Source organism: Pezoporus flaviventris, unplaced genomic scaffold (assembly GCF_033815535.1).
Source record: "Pezoporus flaviventris isolate CSIRO_AGI_PZ_B2104156 unplaced genomic scaffold, CSIRO_AGI_Pfla_v1 ptg000001l, whole genome shotgun sequence".
Lineage (NCBI taxonomy): Eukaryota > Metazoa > Chordata > Aves > Psittaciformes > Psittacidae > Pezoporus > Pezoporus flaviventris.
The window spans coordinates 37,216,437-37,243,009 of NW_026892549.1; the positions used below are offsets into that span (position 1 = coordinate 37,216,437).

General features: G+C 37.5%; 1 protein-coding gene across 3 annotated transcripts in view; it reads right to left on the bottom strand.

Annotated features, from left to right (window-relative positions):
- COBLL1 (cordon-bleu WH2 repeat protein like 1) overlaps nucleotides 1-26,573 on the bottom strand; it is an 88,736-nt gene that overhangs the window by 52,937 nt on the left and 9,226 nt on the right. Inside the window, exon 1 of one of the 3 annotated variants that reach the window (XM_061452132.1) lies at nucleotides 319-488. The exons of the other annotated variants lie outside the window; for them this stretch is intronic. The gene's annotated coding sequence lies outside the window, so the exon portion shown is untranslated. Of the gene's footprint in view, nucleotides 1-318; nucleotides 489-26,573 lie in introns of those variants that run through there. 3 annotated transcript variants of the gene reach the window in all.

The window sequence follows — 26,573 nt, forward strand, 5'->3', positions numbered from 1 at the left end:
CACCCTAGTTCATTACAGAAAAGTAAATGAAAGAGAAAAAAGTTTACTAAACAAGTGTTTTTCTTTATTAGACTGCAAGAGAAGCATCTTGACAGTTAATACTCTGAAAGGTAGGACGTAATAAAGAGGTTTCTCCCAAAACATGAACAATGCAGTTTTAGTTTCCCAAACAGAAGCACTGAGCATCTTGGGCTAACACTCCTTGCAAAACTAGGAAGACATGCTCTACCTACCTGCCACCAGGTTCTTCTGCTCGTCTTCCACATCTTCCTCAGTGCTTACTCTCCTCAATCCTCCTCAGAAAGCAAAGCTCCTTACCTTCAGGAACAGGGTTGCATTTACTACCTCCTAAGATGTCAGTGCTGCTGCTAGAGCCCAAGCCTGACTGCTTATTCACTGCGTGAGGGGAGATGGGTGGTACGAAGCACAGGCAGAAGTCCTGTCCCAGCTTTCTCCGTAGCATAAACCTAACCAGCAGTTTCATAGCCACCTCTGCTGCCCCTCCCCTTTGTCCTACTTTAACTCCCTCGTCGGTTGGCAATTTTGGGCCCCAAATGAATGCTATTATTTCCTCTGCAAACTCATCTACACAAAAAAGTTTCTCCACTTTCTTCTGCACACTCAAAATCCCCTAAATCCATGTCTTACTGTACTCTTTCAACAAGCAATGAAGGAAAGACGGTATTTCTTCAAAGAAAGCTGGCTTGCTGAGTGATGGTGGTAGTACCAAAGCTATTTTGGGTGACCCATTACTCCCATTAGAAAATCTCTGCTCTTTCTGAAAAATGGCACAGGATGTCAGCATTAACTATAAAGTAGGAAATAGAGAACAATACTTCTTACTAATCTTTAAAACAATTATAATCATAACTAGCAGTCTGCTCTGGGGAATGTAGAGAAACTTTCCTATACCACTATGCTGATGAATAATTTGCTGTAATTACTACACTTCTTATTCACCCCCTCATCCTTTTCAACTTTCACTATCACGTTTACACCCAGTATTTTTCATTGCTGAGTTCTTAACATAGTAATGTATGATTCAGTGCCAGAAGCATATCAACTTTTACAATAAAATCAACTTGACAAGATTTCTTAAATTCTTTCTTTATTGCTGTAACTGAGGTGCATCTTGGCACTTTGTAGTTATTTAGGTATTTAGTCACGACAAAATTGTTTTAATGCTTTCCATGACAAGTGTTATATAATATCCAAGGAATACACAGAATACACATCAAGGACTAGTACAGTAAACGCTACAGGCATTGACTTTTAAACATTATTAAAAACAAGGTTTTGTTTTTTTTTTTTACAAACAAAATTTTAGATCAAAATCAGATGAAAGACAATCTAAGTTAGAAAAGCCTTGCAGTCTGCATGAAACAACAACATTCCTCATTTAAAATAAGCTCAGTAACCTCATCTGAGCTCCTAGGCCCCAATCATCAAAATAAAATACGGAACAGCTTCTATACACAGAAATGCACCACTGAAATTTCAGCAGTGCATCCACATGGATAAATTCACAGGCCTTTATACAGCCTCAACTTTGAGCCAGAAACAAGATAAAGAAAGCATTTGTACCTTGGACTAGAAGAATTACATAATTTATCTAAAAAACACAACAACAGACATTAATTCTTCTTTCTTTCTTCAAGCCTATGTTTGAGCTCTGGCAATTTATGTACTGCCCTACACCTGAATTCCACCTTCCCTCAAAGAGCAATGACTTCAATGCTGCTGCAGATATGTTAATTATTGGTAAATATTTTTCCTCACAGCAGGTGTTAGGACAAGTTCAACCAAACAAGCAAGCAAATGTTGTGCAAATATCAACATTTGCATCCTTGAAAATAGTCTTGCAAAATATGTGTCACTTTACACCAACAAACACCTCCAGAATTCCCATTTACAGCCACCAGAACAGGGCTGTGGGTCAATTTTTTATCTGTGTATAGCAAACAAATTACTGTCAGTATTTATCTCTACCCAGTAAGATAATACAAGTATTAGTTTGAAGCCCTTCTGCTAATTACAAACAAGGAGAGGGAAGAATTACTGAAAGTGATTACACTCCTTTTCAGCTTACCTCCAAGATAATACAGGTTTTTCTCCTCCATTAAAATCAATTGAATCTCTTTCAACAGCATATGTATGTAGAAGGGATGAAGTGTGTGTGTGCATAGCAAGCTTGTTGTTGTTCCCTTGTGCTACTGGTGACATCAGTAAGCCTACCTATTTATAATCCCACCACCTGACCAAACAGCCTAGAGAGTACATCTAGAGATTTGTATAGCCATTAATCCTGACATATGTACTTCAGCCAATTCAAAACAGAGTATTAACTAGCTTTCTTATGCCTTCTGTGGCTTTAAATCATAAAAAGAATCCAATCCTATTTTCCATGCCCCTTTAATTCTTGCAAGACAAGTTTAATGGGAAGTTTTGGAATTAGGACTCTTCCTTCCCTCCATGCTTTTCAGCTTTCCCTACTTCTCTGTCTGTAAGATAAACAGATCAAGTGAGCAAATTTTAGTGATCAGCGGAATGGTTAGGCAGCAAAGGCAAATACCCATTCACATCCAGTTAATTTGATAATCAGTAGTACCTACAAAATTATTGAAACTTAAGATCTTGACAAATCAATTTCATAAAGTACAATATTTATGCTATCAGGAAAACAAAAAAAAACATTTATCAGTGTTTGGAGTAGGATACTTCACAGAAGCTTGATCTCTGTCAGTTAAAAACAGAAGTTGCTTAAAACTCAATTCGCTTACGTCTTCACAAAAATCAAACCTAACACACACAAACATGTGAGGACTGATTACAACTGTCTGCACAGGGAATGGGCAGCAATGCAGTCAACAAAGTGCCTAATGATAATGCTTGCTCTTGGGAAAACACTATCATCAACAGCAACATCCTGCAGGTTCCTGTGATTGGTAAATGTTGCTCCTAGATCTGTATCAGGCCACAATGTTTTGAAGTGGATTGTGTCCCGCTTCAGTGAGAGGGTAACACCTCTGTGAGAGCATGCGAGTGTGCCGAGTGAACATTACTGAGTATTCCTTATCTAGTCTCTCTTACCTGAGAAGTCTTGCCACCAGCATCCACTCCCCACTACGTCAGATATAACAGTCAGTTTTGTGTAAGGTTCAATGAAACAAATCAGATCAATCTGCCGTGTTCCGAGTCAACTGCACTCTGCAACCAAACTTCAAGAGTTAGCAATACAAAGAATAGAAATCCCTGAAGCAATTTCAGTTGCTTGAAAAGCTGTGAACAGAGAGAATGCAGTTGCAGCTGAATCACCAGTAGTAAAAGTTTCAGTGCAGACAGGGTATCAGTGTTGGCTAAAATACCAACTAACATACTCCATATGGCTAGTATGGCCTACACAGAACAAAACGTGGGAATTCCACTTGGAGGCACTAATTATCCTCCAGGTCTAAAGGCTGTACCTAGAAATATTCAATTACTATTCACAATAATATCCATTTTGTTTAGTGTTTTTTTAGGGGGAAGGGTTGGGTTTTTTTGTTGTTGGTTGGTTGGTTTGGGTTTTTTGGTCTGGGTTTTTTTTTCAGTCTACTGGTATCTTGTGGTACTAAATTTTACATACTGTTTATCTACTTAGCAATTCCCTTCTTACGGCTTTCACATATGAAGCAGTAAATTTATCACTTTTAATTCAGGGAGTCATCAATGTAACTTAATACAATTGACTGCAATAAGCAAGTGCCCAAGATGGCAGATGACCTGAAAGGAAAGAAATGAAAGTTCTTCCATTTCTGCAAGTACGCACCTGGCTGTTTCCCCTGCATCTCAGAGATGGGTACTTTACTTTTTCGCCCACTGATATCACTCAGCACAGGCTACTAATATTTTATTTTTTTTCTAAGTTCCTAGAACACTTGTGAATGTAAAATGTTGAGAATTTAAAAAGATGGTGCAGGAGGTGAGCTTAGGCAGGGTACTAAAGGTATTCAGGGAAATAAAATAAAAATTTAAGAGAAAGGTATTAGAATGTTTTTCTATAATTACTTTAGGATTAGAATTTTAAAATGCTTCTCATCTTTCCATAAAGCATGTACTTAAATTACACACCCTGACACTGCTGTATTAGCAAACATTCCCTAAAAATAAACTATATTAGCAGCAAATGGGAATGCATGTGAATGGATCATAAATGTGGAATTTATTTTATTTCTTGCATGTATGCTCTTCAATCCACAGAACTGTTTCCAAGACCAAAAAGCTATGAAGACTTGCAGATACTACTGAGGGGAGTAAAACAACCGCTTCCCAATATTAAGTATTAGATCTTTAATACCTTCAGATTCACTTGTCCCTGATTACCCAGAGCACTGAGGATTTCTGCACCGGGGGAAGAAAACAAAACAACTAAACAACAACAACAACAAAAAAAAAAAACAAACTCCAAAAGACCAACAGACTGTTAAAATTCAACAGATGTGCATCAGTTACCTTCATATGGAAAAGCTGGTCAGAATTACTACCTGTTTTTAAAAATCCCCAATAGGAACCCATCTGTGAAGCTGGGAGCTCTTTGAACCCATTGTCTCTATTGTTATAAACAAAATACTTTTTAAAAAACTATCTGATATTCCATCTAACCCAAAAATAGTAATGATTATTTTTTTAAGTAATATTCATGGGAAACTTGAGTCTGAAAGCAGCAAGAATAGCAGGAAACCTGGATTACTAGGGAAAGAATAGGCATTCTTCCATATTAAATACCTTTTTCATTAAATACTCTATTCCTCCAGTTGCTTTCCACCTACTGAGATGACATCTCATCTGTGATGGATCAACAAAGTCAAGTCTCCAGGGAAAGGCAAATAGTTTTGTTCTATCAAAAAGAACTGGAGAAGAGAGCATAGACAGAGGCTTCCAAATAGCTTGAAAGCAGACCAAGAACTTGTTTTTCTTATGCAAGTCACATATCAACAAGGAAAGTTGACTATATATTGTATAATCACTTGACATTAAGGGGGAGGGGAGCTAATTATTTTTCCATTATTTAACATTTGGTTTAAGAATTTTATGCATCTTCATTACAATTATGTTTCATGTTCTCTTTTCACTTACTTGGAACAGTCGGAAGACAACAAACTAGTACATGTACAAACGGTAAACATAAGAACGCGAGAGCCAAGAGACCATGTCACTATATCCTTATATGAAAGCCGTATCACACCTTTAACCATCTCTGTCAATCCTCTCTGGACCTTCTATAGTTCTACTACCTTCTTCTGGAGATGACAGAGACCAGAACTGTGCACTGTATTGTCATGGATTTAGACAGTGGCATAATCATGTTTTCTCTTTTCTTCTCTACTCCTTTATTAATACACATGACAAACTGATTTGTATTACATTTATATAAAGTGAATTTCATCTCATTTTATTATCCCTTTATTTTTGTAAAAACCTCCTGCAAGTCTTTAGAGTCATGCCTCCTCTCATTATGACAAATAACTTTTTACTGTCACCAAACTGCCACCTCATTATTCAGCTGCTTTTCTAGATTAACAACATGTTGAACTAAGAGTTCCAGCTCAGATCCATGTGGAACTCCAAGGTGGCCTCCCCTGACCTTCACAGCACACCATTTCCCATCTCTCTGTTCTTATTTTGGAGCCATGCAAGGTCTACTGTCTTACTGCAGGCTTTAAGTTAGAGACTACTAGGATCCTTCTGAATGACCAGAAAGACTGTGTCAGCTGGCTTTTCCTCATCCAGTTGGTCAGCACAGCGCTTAAGATTCTTTTTATATTTTTACAGTATAAAGACATTTACTGTGTAGACACACTGCTGTATCAGAGTTCCTTAGTTTAGTCTAACTGTGCTTTTGCATCACAGTCTGCAGAGAAACAGATCTTAAGTTCAGCCACCAAATTTATAGTTTATCTTGAATGCTAAGGTAGCACTTAAGAGCCCTCCCCAAAGCTGTCCTAGTCACTATGCAAATTCAGGATATAAGGACTGCTTATTTAGAAAACTGTCGGGGACAAAACGACAAGACTGTAATTTAAGACGCCTGTCCAGAGCGTAACTTCCCTTAAACTGCTGCGTAACCCTTCCACTGCTCTATCTCAGTTATACCTCTTTATCCTCATTTTCATGTCATAGATCACTCATCTCCCTATTCAGCACAAAAGGTAATATGCAAACATTAGCACATTTTATGACTTTACTGAGTCATATTTCATCTCAGCTGCTAAGATCTGCCTCACTATCCCAAAGTTGTTTTAGAATTTTCTTCTGTGCCAATTCTCTTCCTCAGAGCAATTTTTGTAACTTTCCCCATGGGAGCACTACCTTTTTCTCACCTGAGGCACTACCTGCATGACACCTATGATCATCTGACAACTAAGAATCCATAATATTCGTTGGTAAGTGCACGGTAATACATTACAACTTCCCTTCTTTTTGAGGTTAAAGAGAATTACAAATCAATGAACTTGGGAAACTTTGGAGGAATTAAGCTCTACAGAGCAACACAAGGGTTAAGGTAAATGCAGCAGCAAAAACCCCAGCATCTTATGACAGCAAAATGCTTCAATTCATACCCACGATTCTGAAAGAATATTAATAGATGTTATCCAGAAGTTTTTATTTACTTAAAACCAAAAAGAACTGTAAATTCTAAGACAATCCTCTCAGCTTCTGAATTCTGGAAATTCAGACGTATTTGAGAGAATACGACACTGAAATTGAGGGGTCATTAACTGCCCAGAAATTACTGTTTTGGAAAGTCACCACCTCTTCCTCCCTGAATACTTCAGTTACAGTATAGAAATTGCAAGCTAAAAAAAAAAAAAAGAAATAAATACATTATTTAAGGGGTAAATGACCAATTACACACTGGTATTAATGCCATGGCACTAGCGGTTGCCACAAATGAGAGATAAGAAATAAGAAACAATTGGGGTTGTTAACTGGGGGATTTTCTTTTTACTATTTTTTGTGTCAATTTGCTATGGCTAGGGAACAGATGGTATATTATGTTTTTCCTGCTTTGACACAATTTAAAAACAAGCTACAGATGGCTATAATGAAATCCTCATTAACACACTTATATTTTCACAGTTTAGTATAGCAATAATGAAACTTTCAGGTCTGGAATTTCCTGTTGGTTAATTAGTGGTTAGGTTAATAGCCTGAGGAAGTGCACAAGCCAGAAAGTTTCCTTATTGTTTAATCATATAACTACTATGTTCATGTTTCTGGGAAAGCTCTCAAGACAGATTTAATGTCACAGTAAAGCTACCTTTATAACCCTCCCTCTGTTTGTGAAACAACTGTATTATTTTATTTAGCAGCATGTGTAGGCAGGAAGGCTACAAACAGGCCTAATTCTGCGGCCTCCAGGAAGTTTCAGCTTGTTTTTATTTTAGAGATACTAAATTACACTTACAGAATTCTTCAAACACACACTACACCAAACACTCTACAGAAAAGTCATGATTAACAGCTCCTGGTCTACTGCTACAATGTTACCATAAGATCACTGATTAATGTTTAAATAATTCCTTTTATTTTTATAATCCCAGTTTATAATCATCCACAAAAACATGAATATGACACATGCTTAGCACCACACCAAGATAGCACTAAATCTAGCACATAGAAAAAAAGAAAAATCACCACAAATCTTGTATTCAGGTCATTTCCATAAACGAAGCTGCGGCTGTAACACAAACAGGCATAATACTAGCTGTAAATTAAACAATATGATTAAAATAATAGAGAAGGATGTGGCATTCACAGCTAAAAGCCCTCTGGGGTTTAATAATCCACACACTAGTTACTAACTGATGACATTGCAACCTTCCTTTCTACAAGATTACAGCTACAGTGCACAGCCATACCCATGCCCCACTCAGGTCTCCAGTGGGTGGTACAGGCATATCCCCAGATAACCGATACCTGCGCTTAGTGATGTGGCACTAGAAAAACAGTAGCTTGTCAAAACTACGTCCCAAAATATTATTCAATCTTGGTGCTGGATTTTTCTGGGGCTTTTTGTTTGTTTAACTACCATCACCCAAAATCTACATTGAGAAAATGCAGCACTCTTGTACAAGTAGTATCATTCTGAGGTACCAGGCAAAGTCCAACGGAGACAAAAATACTGCTTTTTGAAGTGCTAGAGGTTCGAAAGAGGATAGCTACTGCCAAGCCATCATAAAAGGAACAACCTGGAAAACTTGACTTGTGACTGAAGTTACATAGTGAAAAAGAGATGGTATCCAACTCTTTAAAAGCTGTAATGCTAAAAATATCTATTAAGCCCCCAAACTCATAGCAAAGAACTGCAGGGAAGGAGAATTTGGATTTTCTAACAAACACCTTATTATTTAACAAACACATTATTATTATTACTATTCTGTAAGATTCTGGAGCCATCACATTTCTTCATCATTTATTTAGACAACATTAAGGAGAACTGAAACAGTATTATCTTCCTTAACCAGCGGAAGCCATACACAACAAAGACTTTCTGGAACACTAAATGTCGCTATGGGATTCAACAATCAAATGAACAGACAACTGGAAAAAACCCGCAGTGTTTTTTGAGATCTGAGAATTACTCAGAGTTACTGTGCTTCCTTAAATGTGTCTCAGAGGCCTAGAAAGTTAAACAAAAAATGACAGACAAAATAAAGCTCCCACAGTGATTTTTCTGCTGGAAAATCCCATGCTTTCAGAAACTTTCAGATCCAGTTTCACATGCGAGTTCTTATAATCATATCCATTCCTTGACAGAATAGTCTGTACTTTGACAGATCTTTTTATGGCACTGTTCTGTAAGGAATTTAGACGTAGCTTTAATCAGGAGTTGAACAAGTTTCTTGTTCTGGATGTTTATACATAGTATAGTGCTGTTTTTAAACACCTGTACCTGTGGTCGAGTTTAGCAGCACTCGCCCTTCTCCTCCCAAAACAAAATGTTAAAAATAATTGCAGTGTTTCAATGCTAAACAGTTTGTGAAGCAAGGACACCTTGTGTTTGCTTCATCTAGCACTCCCCCACTCTGTTCTGCAGAACTGTTCCTGGTGGTGTTCTCTTGATCTTTGGAGTTCCTGTGCTTATCAGACGATAAATTAGAAGGAAAAGGAAAAAAATAACAAAAATAACAAAAGCAAACACGATACTACAGTTATAAATTCTGTTATGCAAGTTTCAGGTACTTCCTTAAAGCGAACACATGACAATGGAAAAAATACAATTAACTGCACTGGGATCAAAATTTGTAATGAAAAGCCTTTGCCTTTTTAATGATGGCATCAAGCAATTCAGATCAGAGTTTCTTTTACAGGAGCTGAAACTGATTTACAGGTGGGCCTTTGTTCCAAAGGGGTAAGCAGCTATCTACAGAATAAAAGCCCACAGCTGTAAAGACGGCACGTGGGAAAGAACATGCCTTAGGCACCCCGCTACCCATAAGACAGGAATGAGGAAGAAAAATACTATGTACAATGTTCTTACTTTATATGAACACACAAGCTCCTTAATTCAGATAAGCACTTATCTTTGGAATCAACACCACGGACAATTAAATGTGACTGTACCAAACCAACTTCTGGAAGGGGCAGCTAGTCGTGTTCAGGGATTCTCTCTAGCATTCAAAAGAAGAAAGCTCAAATCAACAAAGTTTTAAAAAAGGAAAGAAAATACACCTCCCAGAATACACACTTCATTCTAGATATAGCAGAGACAGTATGGTACTATTAACAAAGTAGTTTAAAATATCTCCAAGACCAGGTAACAGGTTAGCAACCTGAAAGTAATATTTACACCATTATGATTTAAATTTTTAAAAGGAAAAAAAAAGGGCTCACAACTGCTACCAAAAAAAAAAGTGTTTCCATCATATTCAATCTCTGTACATGTTACAGTATTGGGGGATTTACTTTCTTATTTTATTTTTAGAAAAATCTATGGTATAATCATAGAAAAATGCTCCTGCCATAAGCAATCATGGGGGGGAGGGGAGGAGAATATATTTTACACTGGCAAAAAATTGACAGAGCTCCCATCATGCTAATATTTCACTGGAACATCCACTTGAAAGCAGAAACCTTCCATGCATCTCAACAGTAGCTCATAGGCTCCTTGAAACTGCTACTAGATAAACCAGATATTCAAGAAACTAAGTACAACACCCTATGCTATGGAATGACATAATCAAAGGATCGCTTAGGTTGGAAAAGACCTTCAAGATCAGAGTCCAACATTAAGCTAACACTGCCAAGTCCACTATTAAACAATGTCCCTAGTTCTGCTGCCCACGCTATTTCCGATTCAAGCCAGGATGCTGTTGGCCACCTTGGTCACCTGGGCACAAACTGGCTCATGTTCAGCTGGCTGTCAACCAGCACCCCCAGATCCTTTTCTGACCAGCAGCTTTCCAGCCACTCTTCCCCAAGCCTTGAGCATTACATGGAGTTGCTGTGATATAAGTGCAAGACCCGGCAGCTGGCCTCGTTGAACCTCACACAGTTAGCTTCAGCTCATTGATCCAGCCTGTCCAGATCCCTCAGTAGACCTTTCCTATACTCAAGCAGATCAACACTCCTGTCCTGATTGATGTCATCTGCAGACTTACTAAGAGTGCTCTCAACCCCATCATCCTGATAGCTGATAAAGTTATTAAACAGAACTGGCCCCAGTACTGAGCCCTGCGGAACACCACTTGTAACCAGCCACCAACTGGATTTAATTCCATTCACCACAACTCTGGTCTCTTCCATCCAAGCAGTTTTCTACTCAGCAAACAGTACACAAGTCCAAGCTACGAGTAGCCAGTTTCTCCAGAAGAATGTGGGGAAACAGTGTCAAAGGGTTTACTAAAGTTTAGAGCCTTTCTCTCATCCACTAAGCGGGTCACCTTGTCACAGACAGAGACCAGGCCAAGCAGGACCTGCATTTCAAAAAACCCATGTTGACTAGATCTGATCACCTGGCTGTCCTGTATGTGTTGCATGACAGCACTTAAGACGATCTGCTCCATAATGTTCCCTAATTGCAAGGGTGTACAGCTCATCAAACAGTTCTATGCCACATGTTCAGCTTGCCTCTCATGCACAGTAGTACAAAAGAGGTGCTTAAAATTTTATGTGAAAACATCCTAAGTCCTTGTAAGCTCTTCATAGAGCAGGACTGCCAGCTTGATTTTCTACCTACTCAGAAAAGGTTAAAAAAGAGGTGATACAAGTATTCAAACACTTGTATTTGTGCGGAGTACAAATACTGAAGTCCTATCAACTGAAAAAAGCTTAACAAAGAACAAAATGAATGAAAGCAGGAGGAAAGGAGAAATGCCAACAGCACAGTTTAATGAAGCTGATTTCTGCTGTATGAGAGAGGGACGGAGAAAAGGAAGAAAATATTTACTCATGCAGTAAAACGCCTCTTAGTAAGTTCACAAATATTTCTCAGCATCTTGCCTTGATGTGCTGCTAAAAAGGCATTATATCATTGTAGAGCAATACATCAGCCACAGAACATTTGGACTGCTTACCTGATATTACCTATTTTTAATCTCAGACGTACAATATCACCAAGATTTTATGCTTCAGTGTTTTAGTTTAGCCCTGTAAGCTTCACAAGCCTTCAACAGAAAGGCAAATAGGTAGGTGGCTATTGCTGGCAGTCTTCTTTCTATCAAACAGTCCAAGCTAGACATAGCATATAACAGAATCAAAGGAACACCATGTATCACGCTGGTGGGGGTTGTTTGGGTTTTTTGTTTTGTTTTCCCCTCCCCTTGTGGACTGTTTGGAAAAACCAAAAAGCAGCTCTTCATAAAGGCTTCTAAAGATATAAAGTTTTATAAGGGACAATTTTTTTTCTTTCATTTTATTGGAAATATATAAACAAAAGTATTCATTAAAAAGATACATAAATAAGGGTGTACAGCACAGTCCTGAATTTCACTTTTACAACAGCAAGCACAGTTTTTCTTTTCCGATGAAATAAAGTGCCATCACAGGCACCAACAGGCTTTTATTCACAATGCTGATGTCTTACCAGAACATGGTGTAAGTTTTTCAATGTATTTTCTTTATGTAAAATTGCAGTCTTTTTGTAATCTAGGGTATGAAGAGAGACATTTTGCTAGCCAAAATTCTAATACAGGAATGACTCAAGCTAGGACCTGTGATACACAAGAATGTACATGCACATGTACCTTTCAGTATTCTGTTTTCCGTTTGAAGAAAGAGTAAACAGAACTGTTCATGCTTGAAATTTGAATTATTTGAAAAAACATCCACTGAACAAAAAATCTAAACCACAATGAACTTGTTCCTTCTATTACAGCAGCCTGAAGAGATTCTGCAATAACTACCTTAAATCACACTTCAGTTTACACATCCCAATTACTGCAGAAGCCTGATGTGTGGCAGAAAGGGCAAACAAGCTTCCTAAATATAGACAACTAATCGAAAACTTCTCCAGGACTTGCCCTTACATCCATTTCTACCTTTGGTTGTTACTACCTGGAAATCCAGGCTTCTGAAAACATGTATTTAACAGCAAGTATTAAACCAATCAAAACTGCTTTACAAAAAAAACAAATTCTGAAAGAACTCAGTTCCCACATTCACATGCCTGTACTTCCACTTTACAAGCAAGATACATGCATTTGGAAAAAAAGAAACAATCACTTTCTATAAAAGGCCAAGTATAACTTCTGCAGGTAGGACACAAATATGAATGTAAGCACCCGCTTACCAGAGAAAGCCCATACACATTAAATACACAGCCTGATACTTACCATGCTCTCATATATATGTTTCTATTACAGAAAAATACAAAGCTCTCAGTGAATATGCCAAAGCCCAGAGGTGTGTGAATAACACATGTGGAGGCTTTGCTAGCCCAGACAGGATTTGTCCCCTTAGTCACTCGTCCTAACTTCACACAGCATGAGTAACTCTGGGGCAGGCAGCAAGCACTCTGTGAAAGCAAGGAAACCGAGGCAGTGCAATCAGGCCAACAGCAGAACAATGCAAGCACGGAAAGTTCATTTTGTTAAAATAACTAAGTACTTTTGTAGCAAGAAAATACTGAAAGCACATTCAAAGCATTACAATAAAAACTCTTACAACATTAAAAGCACCGATTTTAAACACTCAAAAACATAGCCAAATACTCTTCTTGGACTAGGAGACCTTGACAGGTCAGTTTTTGGTATACTGTAGACATGTGGTGGGCTGTGGTGGCAAGCCCAAGGAACTGCTGCTGGCACTTGCCCTGAGCAATATGTTAGTGCTCCAACCTAGGCAGAAGGGGCAAGGAAGTCTGTTCTGTTCCCAGCCAGAATGACAGGAAGAACATACAGAAAGGCAAAACCCTGACTTTCATCCAGAGATGTTATTACACTAAGCTGGCTGTGAGGAATAAAACTGGTTCTGCTCTGCAAGGCAGGCCAGGCAGGTGAAGGGCTGAAAAATTCCTTCCCATATGCTTGCTTGGCATGAAATATGCTCAACACTCTATTAATTCCTGTATGTGAAAATCACAGTCTTAAACATGCAGGTACTTACCCCACCGAGATCCGAGTGACTCTTTAGAATGATGCAAAGCAAAGCACAACATATCCCTCAAAGCATAATGCTGCTTTTAAGAACAAAGTCTCTCTGATATTCTTCAGTTAAAGTTAACAAAAATACACACAACTTGAATGCAAAATATCTCCATAAGAAATTCTGTGCCTACCTAGACAATCTATTTTTAGAATTAAATCATCTTTCTATGACTACCTGGAAATAAACTCTCTGCATATGTAGCATTGTTGGAAAAGATAAGACCATTTAACATGCTCCTTCTAGTTATTGCTGTGAATTGTTTCGCTTTCCAGTTCCAATGTTATCATTCCTTTTCAAGGACCAAACCAGCCATTGCTTAATGATTTGATGTGGTAGGTGAATGAACCAGTACTGCTCAGAAACGCTCCTTCTGGTTCTCCATCTAAACAGGTTTCATCAGGGACAAATAATGCTGCCTCATACAAGTTCGGCAAAGAATTGTGCTGTACTGTCCCTGTTAGAGTCTGCAGCCAGGAATACAGACATTTTAGAAGTCAACAGGTAGTCTTCCCGCTAGGGAAGATGGAATAGAAATTGATTTAAGAGAAGCCATGAAAAAAAAAAGCCACAGGGTGGCACTGCAGGTAACTGTATTTTGAAACTACTCGGCTTCTTACTCTTTTCCAGGCAAATCAGAGCATATCTAATCCCGTCTGTATAAAACAGGATACTGGTTCCTAAGGTTTTCTTCTTTTCTTTTCTTTCTGGACTGTAATGACCAGAACCAATTATCGCTAGCATACAAATCACATCTTAAAAAAGGTACTCTACTGCAGAGATATCAGGGTATTTTATAAATTCATTAAATGGTACCTTACAGCATTACCACAAGAATGCTATTGTAAAGATACTTTAAGAACTGGTATGTATTTTGGGTTAGTCAGTTCAGTTTGAAACAATTTAAGGAAAAAGTCTTCATGAAGCATGTGCATTTTCATACAAAAGCTAAAGAATTTACTTCATAGCATGAGCTTATCAATGTTGCAATGGCAAAATCTCTAAACAGTTCTCTCTCCCTCTGAAAGGAATAGTATTAACCTATGAGAAAGTGGCTGAAAGTGTGAAAAAGTCCTAATGTTGCATTCAACGTACCATATCCTTTTGAAACATTTTCCTTCTCCTGCATAAAAGATGCATACATCATTTCATCCAAAATAGAAGACTTAGTACAGCAATTTTTCAAAGCTAGACTTCGGAGTCTATTTAACCTGCTTTGCTGGCTTCTTCTCCCCTAAATTCCCAATCCCTGGCATTTGAGTTAAAAGCCAAAATATTTAAGAAAAGCTATTCCTGTTCATTTAGTGAAGAAACTGATTTTCAAAAGGAGATTTGGAGGTCATCCAGGATTGCAACAGTTATTTTCCACTTTACAAAACAAAAGGTTCCTTCAAGGTATAAACCTGATATTTCAGTAGATTCTAAATTAACAGATAATATATGACTATGTATGACTATTTTAGTCATCTGAAGTCCTAGATCACTTTCAGTTTCAAAGTATGATCAGCACCAGTCTTTCTTGACAATGCTTCTAGTAATAAATGAAAATGAGCAAAAAGTTGTATTTTAGTTCAGTTGCATCATGTTATAAATTAGAACACCAATTCATCTGCTGCCATTTCATACCCCAGAGGGCAAGAATTCTTAGAAAACAAAGTTTTATTCCCTCAGAGAACAGTTCAAGAGTGGACTGGTAATTGTTTCAACTGCCAAGATACTATAAACAATTCTTTCTGCTGCCAAGATTTGCTCTTTGTAATTTTTAAACTGTGTATGGAGATTATTTTGCTATTAGATAGCAAAGCATTAATATATTGGCAATAAATACACTTATATAGGTGCAACTTTAACATTGGATAAGGCAGATGTTATGTAATAGTATTGCTTTCCAAAGCTATACAAATTTGATTTAAGCATATTATTTACCTATTTTACTGACTTTCATACTAAAGCATCCTAAATTCTAATGAACAGTTTCAGAACATGTGCCTGACTAATACTAAATTAACAAGGTAGTGACCGGGTAAAATAAATCCATTTTGGCACCAGAAACTCTGTGCCTGGAGTCAGTATTTCTTAAAAATCAAATATTTAATAGAAAAATATTTAAGACTCCCAAAAACCCTCACCAACCAACAATAAAACACAAAGGAAAGTACTTATTATTGAAAAGGTGTTGCTGTTATTGTTTCCTCTGCTTGGGTGTGAAGAGCAAGGGCTTCTGCTGAAGCATTTGCCTGTAGACACTGAATAGCTATACCTACAACACTTCATATAATAACATCCCAGTTCATCAATTACATAAACTGTAATACTGTTTACCTATAACACAGCAAGATCATGTGCTGGTGCAACTAATGGAAGTGAGCTCCATTAATTCTAGATAAAATAAGCTAAAATTAGACACACTGGATGAAATCTAACAGTGTTTCAAGTAAGTTTTCCGTCCACCTCTATTGCCATCTAGACCATTATTAATAGAAAGATAAATAGAACTGGACCTATAAAAGTATGTCTTCTGAGAAACCTGTGTATAAGATGATATATGGTCGAATTAACCAGAATGTCTTTTGTTTGAGTTGTGTTTCCTTCTGCTTTTTAATTTCCTTACTTAAAGCAGAGAAGCGTTCAGTTAATTTGTACTTATTTTGCACAGGTTTGGAATAACACCTCAGGATGACACTAAATTTATGCAATTATATCGCTGATTTTGCTAACCATATTGCTAATCATAATATTAGAACTAGCCAATGCATTAAGTTTCCATAACTGGTCATTAGTAACTTCAAGAGAATTTGGTCTATGATATGCCATTACAGAACTTCTCAGTTCTAGATGAGAGGTTACACACACACAAGGAAAAAAAAAAATAAAAATAAAAAATCATATACTAAAATTTTCACTCAAAAAAAGAAAAATACTAAAGAAAGCATTCTGCCAACCCTAGCCTTGCCTTACACACTGTAGAACAAACAAAAACCAAAACAAAACAAAAATCTGTTTTTACGTCCTTGGTATCTGAGAACTACGTATCCATGTATTTATGCAGGTGACTAAATTAAGTCATCTCTCCCTTCTTTTTCCAAATATCCTTGAACAGAAGTATTTGTTCAAGAACATAACAGAAACTCAATGGCTGCAAAGCTTTTGTCACTGCAATGCAAAACGTTTACGTCCAGTTCTTAGCAACCGCGGTATCACACAATTTTACACTCTTCTTCAAAGGTGCAATCAACATGTAGCCCAGATTTCTATACAACTGTCCTGGGTTCAGCAGTAGCAGTCATGTTTTTTCCTTTGTGTTAGCTGGAGCAGTGCTGTGTTTTGACTTCTAGTTTGAGAACAGTGTTGGTGAAGCCGATGTTTTCGGTTGTTGCTAAGTGATGTTTACCCTGACCAAGGACTCTGTGAGGCTCATGCTCTGCCAGGGAGGAGGGGAGGCTGTGAGGAAGCAGAGACGGGGCGCCTGACCCGGGCTAGCCGGGGAGGTATTCCATACCACAGCACGTCATGCCCGGGGTGGGGGGTAACTGGGAGTTACCCGGAAGGACAGGGGCTTCCGGGTGGAACTCGTTTTCTTGGCCGGTGGTATCGTATTCTCTTCCCTTGTTATTTTCCCTTATCATTGTTTTAGCTGATAGTAGCGGTGGTGATTTGTTGCTGGACTGTTCTTGTCTCAACCCGTAGGAGTTGCACTCTCTCGATCCTCCTCCCCGTTCCTCCGGGAGCGGGGAAGGGGAGAGCCCCGGTGCAGGGGGGGGGGGGGGGGGGGAGACGGACACGGACCTTGATTGTTGTCAGCTCGGCACCACTCACTGGGAGTGAGTGAACAAGTTACCTGACTGGGTTTAAACCACGACAACAACCCACAGGAATTTAGATATAAGAAAGCAAATTTTAAAAGGCAAAGCAAAACCCTCCACAGAACTGCTCCTAGTCAGCAATGAAACACATTCTTACATTCCCATGGAAAGTTAACAGTGCAAGGAGCACAGCCCCATGTTCCCCTGAGTCCATGCACAACTGAGCTATTGGACAAAGAACAAGTTCTGGTCCCCATCATTTGCACATACACATAGATCATGGGAACTCATTTTGCCTGGGTCACTTGGCTACACAGCTGTGTGTGTCATTTTTTTTTTTCAGAACACAAATGCCTTCCTTTAAATGAACAACCAATTAGTGCATGATTTTTTAAAATCCAGAAAAGACAAAAATATCTGTACTGCTGGTATGGCGTGCTTTACAGCAGAAGCTAGAAACTTATACAAAAATCCTGTTTCACTGAACAGCACAAGAGTATTTTATGTGTACAAATTCTGCCAAACTAAAATCTTTAGATAGGTGACTTACAATCAGCTCACTCTCAGAAGGAATCCCAAAACTGTTGCAGAAGACCCATGACACTATGACAATCTTGTCTCTGTCTCTTGCTGACATATGACTAAAACTTATGCTTTCTGCATTTCTTTAGAGGAAACAAATTTATTTTATCACCTACTTAGAAGATAAAGAACAGCCATCAAGATGACCTAATGGATCAAAAAGGAATTTCTACCCCTAGTTTTAAAATGTAGCCTGCATACATGAAGACCTCGTCAGCAAATTCAGTAGAAATGGAAATTGAATGTGCATGGAAAATTGATGTAATCATGTAACTGCAGTTACCGTAAGTGGTTTTGTGTTGAAAGTGTGGGGACAGCCACAAATTAAACTTGTTAGACAAAGTTGGTGTGGTGTTGACTCAGATATACAAATAGGGATCAGAAAGATAGGCTATGGCTTTATTTGTCACTTCATATATCTACAGAGGACCAAACAAGCTATGACTTGCTTTTACAAAATACCAGAATTCACCTGTCAAATTAGGGATTACAGTAGGTAAAGATAGAGTAAACATACTGTGTGATTTTGGATGCCTTCACACTCTTCCTTCTAATGTCCAGCAGCCTCTCATCATCTTCTGTCTAAGGACCAGCCATGGCTAAATAATGGTTGTCCACGAAACACTTTGTATCAATGCACTATTTCTGTGTATGCATTCATATGGTTTCTCAAGCTCACCATAATTTTTAGTCTCATAGCATATCTGCTGATGTGAAACAGTGTTGAACAGGGAATACATCTGTCACAAAAACACTGCAGACTATGGAATTTTTTTTTTTTTTTTAGAGCTTAAATATAATCCAAAAGCCTCTAAAAATACTGCCTACTATTAGCTTCCTGGGGTCAAAGGTCATGAGTAAAAATACCAGATGATACCTAATAAGGAAGGTTTTCTTTTTTCTTCCCTTCTAAAACTCAAGACAGCAGAAACTAAAACAAGATGGCTATTTGCCAACACAGAGCACAGTCTTTCCTACATTTTGGAAAAGGTACATACCAGCTCAGTTGCCAAAGCATCCAGTTACAGGTTTTGGTACCATATCCTGTTTTATCATGTAGCTCTTTTTGAAAAATTCTGAATATTTTATAGCTAAATTCCAATCTGAAAATCTCATTTATGGAAGCTCATTCAGTGCAAATCATTCCCTTCCTTTCACGGCAGCCTCTGCCTTTGAATATGACACTGTTAAGTCCAAATCAGATCAAATTACTAAGCCATCTAAAGTAATGTTAAGATAATATTGCAATCAACCTTTTCAATTCTTCCATATGCCAGTTTTCTCTCTCACTAGTCTTATTTCCAACAAAATTATAATACAAAACAATATAAAGAAACAAAGCAGAATCAGAACTATCATTATTTCACTCCAGTTTTTGTATGTGATTAAGCTTAAAAGCACGCTGAGTGATGTCTTACACCTGCTGCTATTTCAGGGTTGCACTAATTGCAGCAAAAATCCTTACACCAGCAGACCAATTTAAAATAGAAGATGCAGCATATCAGCTGGGACTATGAAATGCAAATATTCTACATAAAAGGCAATTAGTCAAAACAGATCAGATAAATAAAAATTGGCTCAGGCCAGGTACCTGGAGTACCTTCCAGCAAATGCATTTGAGGTTTTTCTGACGACAAAGCCAACATGAAACAATAGAAAACAGTGGTATCCCTGACTCCTGTAATTTAAAGCCTTCCATGAAACACCAGAGATACTATGAAAAACATGCTCTTTATGGGTTTTTTTTGATATTTTTATTTACTTTTATTATGAGGAACTTTGCATGTAAAATGGAAGCTCAATTAGTGACAGAATTCATCAGAATTTATCAGCTCCCTGTACTTAATTTCTTCTTGATTTAATTCCCAGGATATCAGTTATTTTCCTGTTAATTGTTAAGGTCAAAGAGGACCCCATGGAAGCAATAAGCTGCAGGAACTAAATAAACAGAAGACCGGATCTTGAATGCAAATGTGTTTCCTGGAGGAAAGGAGTAAATCAGTGCAGATAACGTAGTACAGAAGCAGGCAAAAGTTAAAATATTAAAAAAAATAAAAACTTAAAAAAAAAAAAATCACATGTTCTAAAACAATCTGTTCAAAAGATTTCTCACTGGAACATAAGTGCCTCTTCAAAACCAGTGTCCTGCTGAGGAATTTACATACTTGCCAAGGTTTAAGTTACCAATAAAAAGCAACAGCTATTTGCTTTGTGGATAGAAAGTTGTGATACTCGCTTAGAAATTTAAAAAACAAACAAAGCACAACCATTTGAAGGTATAATACAACCTGCACAGTGAGAACTATCTCACAGTGTGACTGTGTAACTGAGACAGGGCTCCAGAATGCATCTAACTTCATTAGAAGTTTTAAGAAAAATACTGGAAGTATAATTAAGAGAATTTCAGAGGACTGGACCAGTTCAAACAATGCTTAAGGCTTTTCAAATCCATCAGTTAAAAGGTCACATCAGAATAATTCCACAGCATGTCTCCTGATAACCATGCTTCTGGCCTGTTAAAGAACACCACGCATTTATATGAACAGCTAGAAACCAAAATTTATCTTTAATGACCACAGGGCACGACTACTTAAAAGTTAAATGCATTTTCCAAAAGCACTGATCTACCCTAAATCATTATCTACCCTTGTTTCATGAACCACTGCTACAGACATTAAGACATCTGACACCTGACAAATATGTTTTCAAATGAATTAATTTTGGGCCCCAGAAAAGGTTCTCAATTCATAGAAATTACCTATCTCTACATGTAATACGGTATCCTCCCAAGTACATCTAATGTAACCCAATCTGTACCACAGAACTCGTGTTTCAATGAAATGACTTCACTCCCAATTAATTCCTACCACTGTTTAGTACTGACATGCAATAAATTCAAGATTCTGAGACTTCTTCCTCCTAATTCCACCCCTGTGGAAAAGCTGAAAGAAGTAGATTAGCGAGGCCTCCTTACTTCTTAGAAAATACATTTAATTGATAATGACATACATCCCCATTTTAAATCTAAAATAATTTTATCAGCATTTGTTTAAAAATAATTTAAAGTGCTCCAATAGTTATCCCCTGAGAGCATCTCACCTCCAGCACTTTTGAATTAGTAACTTTATAGTGTACACAAATAATGTGTCAAACATAAGTGCAATTTAGAAAATAGCTCAAACACCAGAAGCAAATCTTGTTTAACCTAATACAACCAGTTCACTCAACTGCAAAAAATTTGTAAGAGCAATATTCAAAAATAACAGCACTATTAAGTCTTTTAAAGAAGTTGCTATTTAAATGTGCTTCCATCTGAACAAGAAGGCTGAAATGTCTTTTGGAACATTGTATTAGTGAGATATTTTTCCTCAGGTGTTACAACGACCTGTTACATAGCTCCTGCAACATCCTTCTCCTATAGAATTTAGGGAAATGAAAACTGTAAATTTGAAAGATGAATTTATAATTCAGTATTAAGTAAAATCAATATTAAAACAGTATTATATTTACGCTGTACAAGCTTTCAAGAGTAATGATTCTTTCAAGAATGAATATATCTGCTTTCCCTTACAGTTCAGCAATAACTGACTCACCACTGCTGCCTTCTCACTTTCTTATCAGACTCTTTTCCTCCACCATGCAGGCATCAGCAACATGGACTGTTTTCAAATCTGATTCAGAAGTCTTTCGGTAAGGAGGCTAACCCTGCACTTGAATACAAATACTAAGAGGCTGACAAGTCTCTACTAACCAGTGTAAACCGCTATATAAAAATCACCCTACCAACATAGGTCTGGTTTAGAGGAGTCAACCCCAAAAATTTTCTGTAAAACCACATGTAATATTACAGGAATATCAATTTAACATTTATCCATACATTTACTGTTGTTCCAGATTCGGCTATTTCTCCCTAAGAGGAACTTACATGTATTTCTTAAATAACAGTCTAGACTATCTTACAAGCATACTACAGATCTGCCATGGGAGTTGGACTAGATGATCTTCAAAGGTCCCTTCCAACCCAAACAACTCTACAGTTCCACGATTTCCCTGAAAATAAACTGGTAGAAACCAGAAGCAGAAAAGTAATTTGACATACTTCCTTCCTAAAGTGAGAAAGTGTACTTGGATATAGTGCTCAGTCGGATAAAAACTATTAACTTTTAAAAACAAAATTAAAGGCAACACCATTCTAGTTAGCATTGAAGAACAGTAGAACAGTACACTGAGTGGAACAGGGGCAGAGAAGTGCTTTGAAAGATCTTATGAGAGTGAACAAAAATGACTTAACCTATCAAACAAACAAAACACTAAAGATGTTATAAGTGAGCTCTTAAATAAAAAAAAAAAACACAAAACAAACAAACAAAAAAAAAAAAACAAACCCAAAACTAAGCCAGAACAAAAAAATAGAGTTAGGAGAAGGAAAGGTCAGACATCAGCAAGGTGAGAAAGCCACCTGGCCGTTTCCGAATGACACGAGTACATGACTAAGCGGACACAACTTGGGGCTTAACGGGCACTGGGGAAACAACCCACATCCCTCTCGGTAAACCACCTTTGGCTAGAATATAGGAAGGCGGTTTTCTATTTGTATAATCTAAGGAACCATAAAGAGATAAAAATAACCACACTCAGTTTGCCCTCTTGAATGGGGGATTAAAATAACTGGCAACATTTTGTTTTCAGTCATGAACTTGAGGTGGATTCACCAGGTCACAATTGGAAAAGGAGAACTGGCAGTCCTTGATAAGCATGGTGATTACCATTCTTTTATATACAGAACTACTCTAAGGGAGTACAGCTTCCTTACACAGCAATAATAGCATATCCTTTGATTTATACAGTAGTTCTCCAGCAATGCAACCAACATCCTGTTTTCATCTTAAAAGTACAGCTGGGCAGTCTGTCTACAGGCTTTATTTATCAGAGTTCCTATAACTGAGTGCCTTCTCATTATGAGAAACAGCACCTTCCAACTTAGCAGCATTTTATGTTCCTGGTTCTTTCCTTCTGAAAATGCTAATATAGTACCTACCCACCTACAGGGCATATAGATGTAATCTAAAGTGGTTTAAAACAATGTAACTTAATTTTATAAACATTAACTAAAAAAAAAAAGTAACATACTTTTCCCACCCAGGAAGTCATGTAAAAATATCCAAGAAAATTCAGAGAAAAAGAATTTTCTCACTTTATGGCTTTCAGAAGAAAGAGCAGAAATACTGCTTGAATGATCTAAGCTGCAAAAACTCATAAAGCCCTTGAAACACACATACACAAATTCCTGAGATCTGAAACCATCTCTTAAGTTCTCCCTGAATTTAGAAGTTTCCCTGAATATAATAATCTCTGTAAAATGCCTAAAAGAATATACTTTTATTTCATTAGACACCTCTCAGATTATTTTAAGTACTTAATAATTCTGTATCCTGTGTTATCACAAGTCAAAGTCCTGTCAGAAATTCAGTATACTCCACATTCCTACCCATGAAAGTAACCAGCCAAAAAAGCGCTTTGAATGATTTACATGCTCGCACTCTGAAACCATGCAGTAACTTATGAACATGCCATTCACATGTTGTCATGCTTTAGAAATAGAAAGACTTAACTGTTAAGCACTGTACTTATTCAAAACAGTTTTAAAAGAAATTGAAGCTTGTTGAATACGTATCACTGAGAACTTATAAAATGAGGAATGTTTTGCTAGTTATACCTACCAGACAACCATATTTTTTACTGATTTATCTTCAAGCAAGTGGTAAGCACCATGCCAGTAGAATATCAGTGTAAACAAAAAGGCAATTACTAATACCAACATAGGGCAACCTTCTGAATTAGAAACTAATGATATGCCGATTCACAAGCATTAGAGAGCCTTTAATTTGACTACATTGGCCAAAAAGGCCAATGGGGTAGGGTGGGCACTGGGGGTAAAGGACAGGCAAAATTACTACCAACACAGCAACAGCAATAGACGTTTCAGTGACAACATGTGTAAATCAGAACATGAACATCACCTAAACCAGAGCTTCTGCTCTTGTCCTTAAGGGTAGGAGCTAGGTCAGGCACAAGCTGCAGAGTGCTCATTTGCTAAAATATCTTGAAAATTTGTCCCAGTTTCTCCAAACTTAACTGCAGTAGGTCAGAGCTTCACAGAATGTTATTACAAAACTAAAGTTAACATGCTGAAAAACAGGTAAGTCAAATAACCTCGGAAAAAGTTCATGGGCAGCTATCTACACAGATGACAGGAGCAGAACGACACACAAACAAGACAACTTCAGCTTCTAACTCTGTGATCATTTGAAAAGTTCAGCCTCACTCTGACAAGTAAAACTAAGTGCTAGTAACCTAAATCTCACTGACCTCTCCTAAGTGCCATATTTACTCTTGAACAGTGACCTTGGGTTTCGAGCGCCACCCAAAGATGGAAATCCACTGAAAGAAATCTTGCTTCATATCAGAGAAGATATTCGAGTTGCGGCTAATAGCCATCTGGCTGTTCTTTTGATGTACATAAAATGACAACAAAAACTTTTCAAATTCTTATTACATGGACAGAAAGTCACTACCATAGTGCTGCTATAAAGCAGAGAGTGCATAACGCAGAAAGCCTCTCTTCAGATCCAGAACTTCAAAACTGACACATCAAAAACATCCCCAAACTAACAGTATATCCTAAGATGAATATAGGCAAGGGAAGAGGGCCTAAAGCAACAGAAGTCTTGCCTAATCTTAAAAAGAGAAAGAGGAGGTGTCTCAGACCTTTGTGATCACAGCTTATCACTGACTTCTGGCTGAAAAGAACATAAAGAAGCTGCAACAAACTTATTCCACTGGTTCAGAACATGATATTAAAACTTCTACCTAGGTTATCTGCAAGGGAGGAAGACAGGTATGCAACCTCTGTTATTTATTTGACTACTACACTAATAAAAAAAAAAACAAACAACAACCCTCACCCACAAAAAAAAACACAAAACAAACCCACACCAAACAAAAGCCATAATGGCAAGGGGTTGGGATAAGAATAAATCTCCATATTCAGCACCAGGTCTTTGACTATATCAGTCTTAAGAGTCACCAAACCACTTCTCTCTCACTGCAACTTACCTTTCCCTGAAAAATATTGGTTAATCAAAGCAACAGCTTAACACGGTGATACATAATACTGGTAGTTACGTCAGTTTGAGGAAGTGATTCATATTTTCTGATGGATCTCATTTTACTGTTGGAAGACAGAAGTTTTTTAATGGGTTGATCTTACTGACTGAAGTTTTACAACTTCAACAAATGCTATGCCATGTATAGCTAGCCCTACTTATCTTTGGTAAAGCATCACATGCTCTTTTGCAAACAGACTGGAGATCTTTCTAACATGTTGAGCATTTATTCACATGATACCACAAACTGACTCAAGGATACACACACTCTCAGTGTATGACTGAGATGGGAAACATGATGTGACAGGATGTGAGAAAGGCCGGTAACTGTAGATAGAGTTTTCCAGATCTCACTGTTCTTTTATTTTCAAATGACACCTAAAACCTCAAAGTGATTACATCTAATCTTGGAGTTTTCGTTTACATGAAACGGAACTCTTTACACATTCAACCATTTTTTTCTTTCTGAGACTATGTAGGCAAATGAACTGCACACTTCTCAATCAGAGTAGGGTCTTGCAAGGGTATTTCTACCTTAAGTTGACTATGTTCTTCCACGTGGTTCTGGCAAACATTTGTTTACAAAATAAACAATTCACTGGGCACATCACTTCCTACTGCAGATCTCTGCAACATGAGCAGGAAAAGGCAGCATCAGCTTGTCGGAGTTTAGACAGATGTCATTCAAGAAATGTGAAGGAAAATTCAGTTTTTCTCAAGTGGACACAGCATGCAGGACATGTATTCTGCAGAGGGGCAGAGCTTTGACTGACACTGTATTGATCCTTCCACAAGACCAGTACCAAGTAATTTTAAAACCTCCATCTACAGTCAACACATAAAATACTGCCTGGCATTGCATAGGATGAAATTTCAGCATTTATGTTATGTGTCATTATTTCCAAACATTCTCAATTCTACCATAAAAACTTATTCTGGATTAAGTGCTGGCAAGTAGACTTAAAAACAATAAAATCCTGTAAACCCATTGGCTGGCACGATTTACATACTGGAGCTGCAGTATCCAGGAAATTTTTTCTGTAAGTAAAGGGAGGAGGAAGAAAAATACAGACCCCTAAAAGCTGTATCTTAAAGAACACCACCAGAAAGAAAAAACAGAAAATGACTGATCTGTTTGAACATTTCTAAGACTATCTTGACACTACCTCCCCCACCCCCTTTTTTTTTCTAAAATAAATCACTGCCTTTTTAAGGTTTCATTTAACATTTACAATTCATTGCTTTTCTCCTTTATTCATTTGAGATTTATGGATAAAGAAGCATTACAGCAATGTATTTTGGGAGGAAGACTGGAAAGTTTGTAAAAATGTTTGGGCAGTGGAAACACGAGAACAAAGAAAGACGCTTAGAAATAAAAGAGATCCCAGCAGTTCAG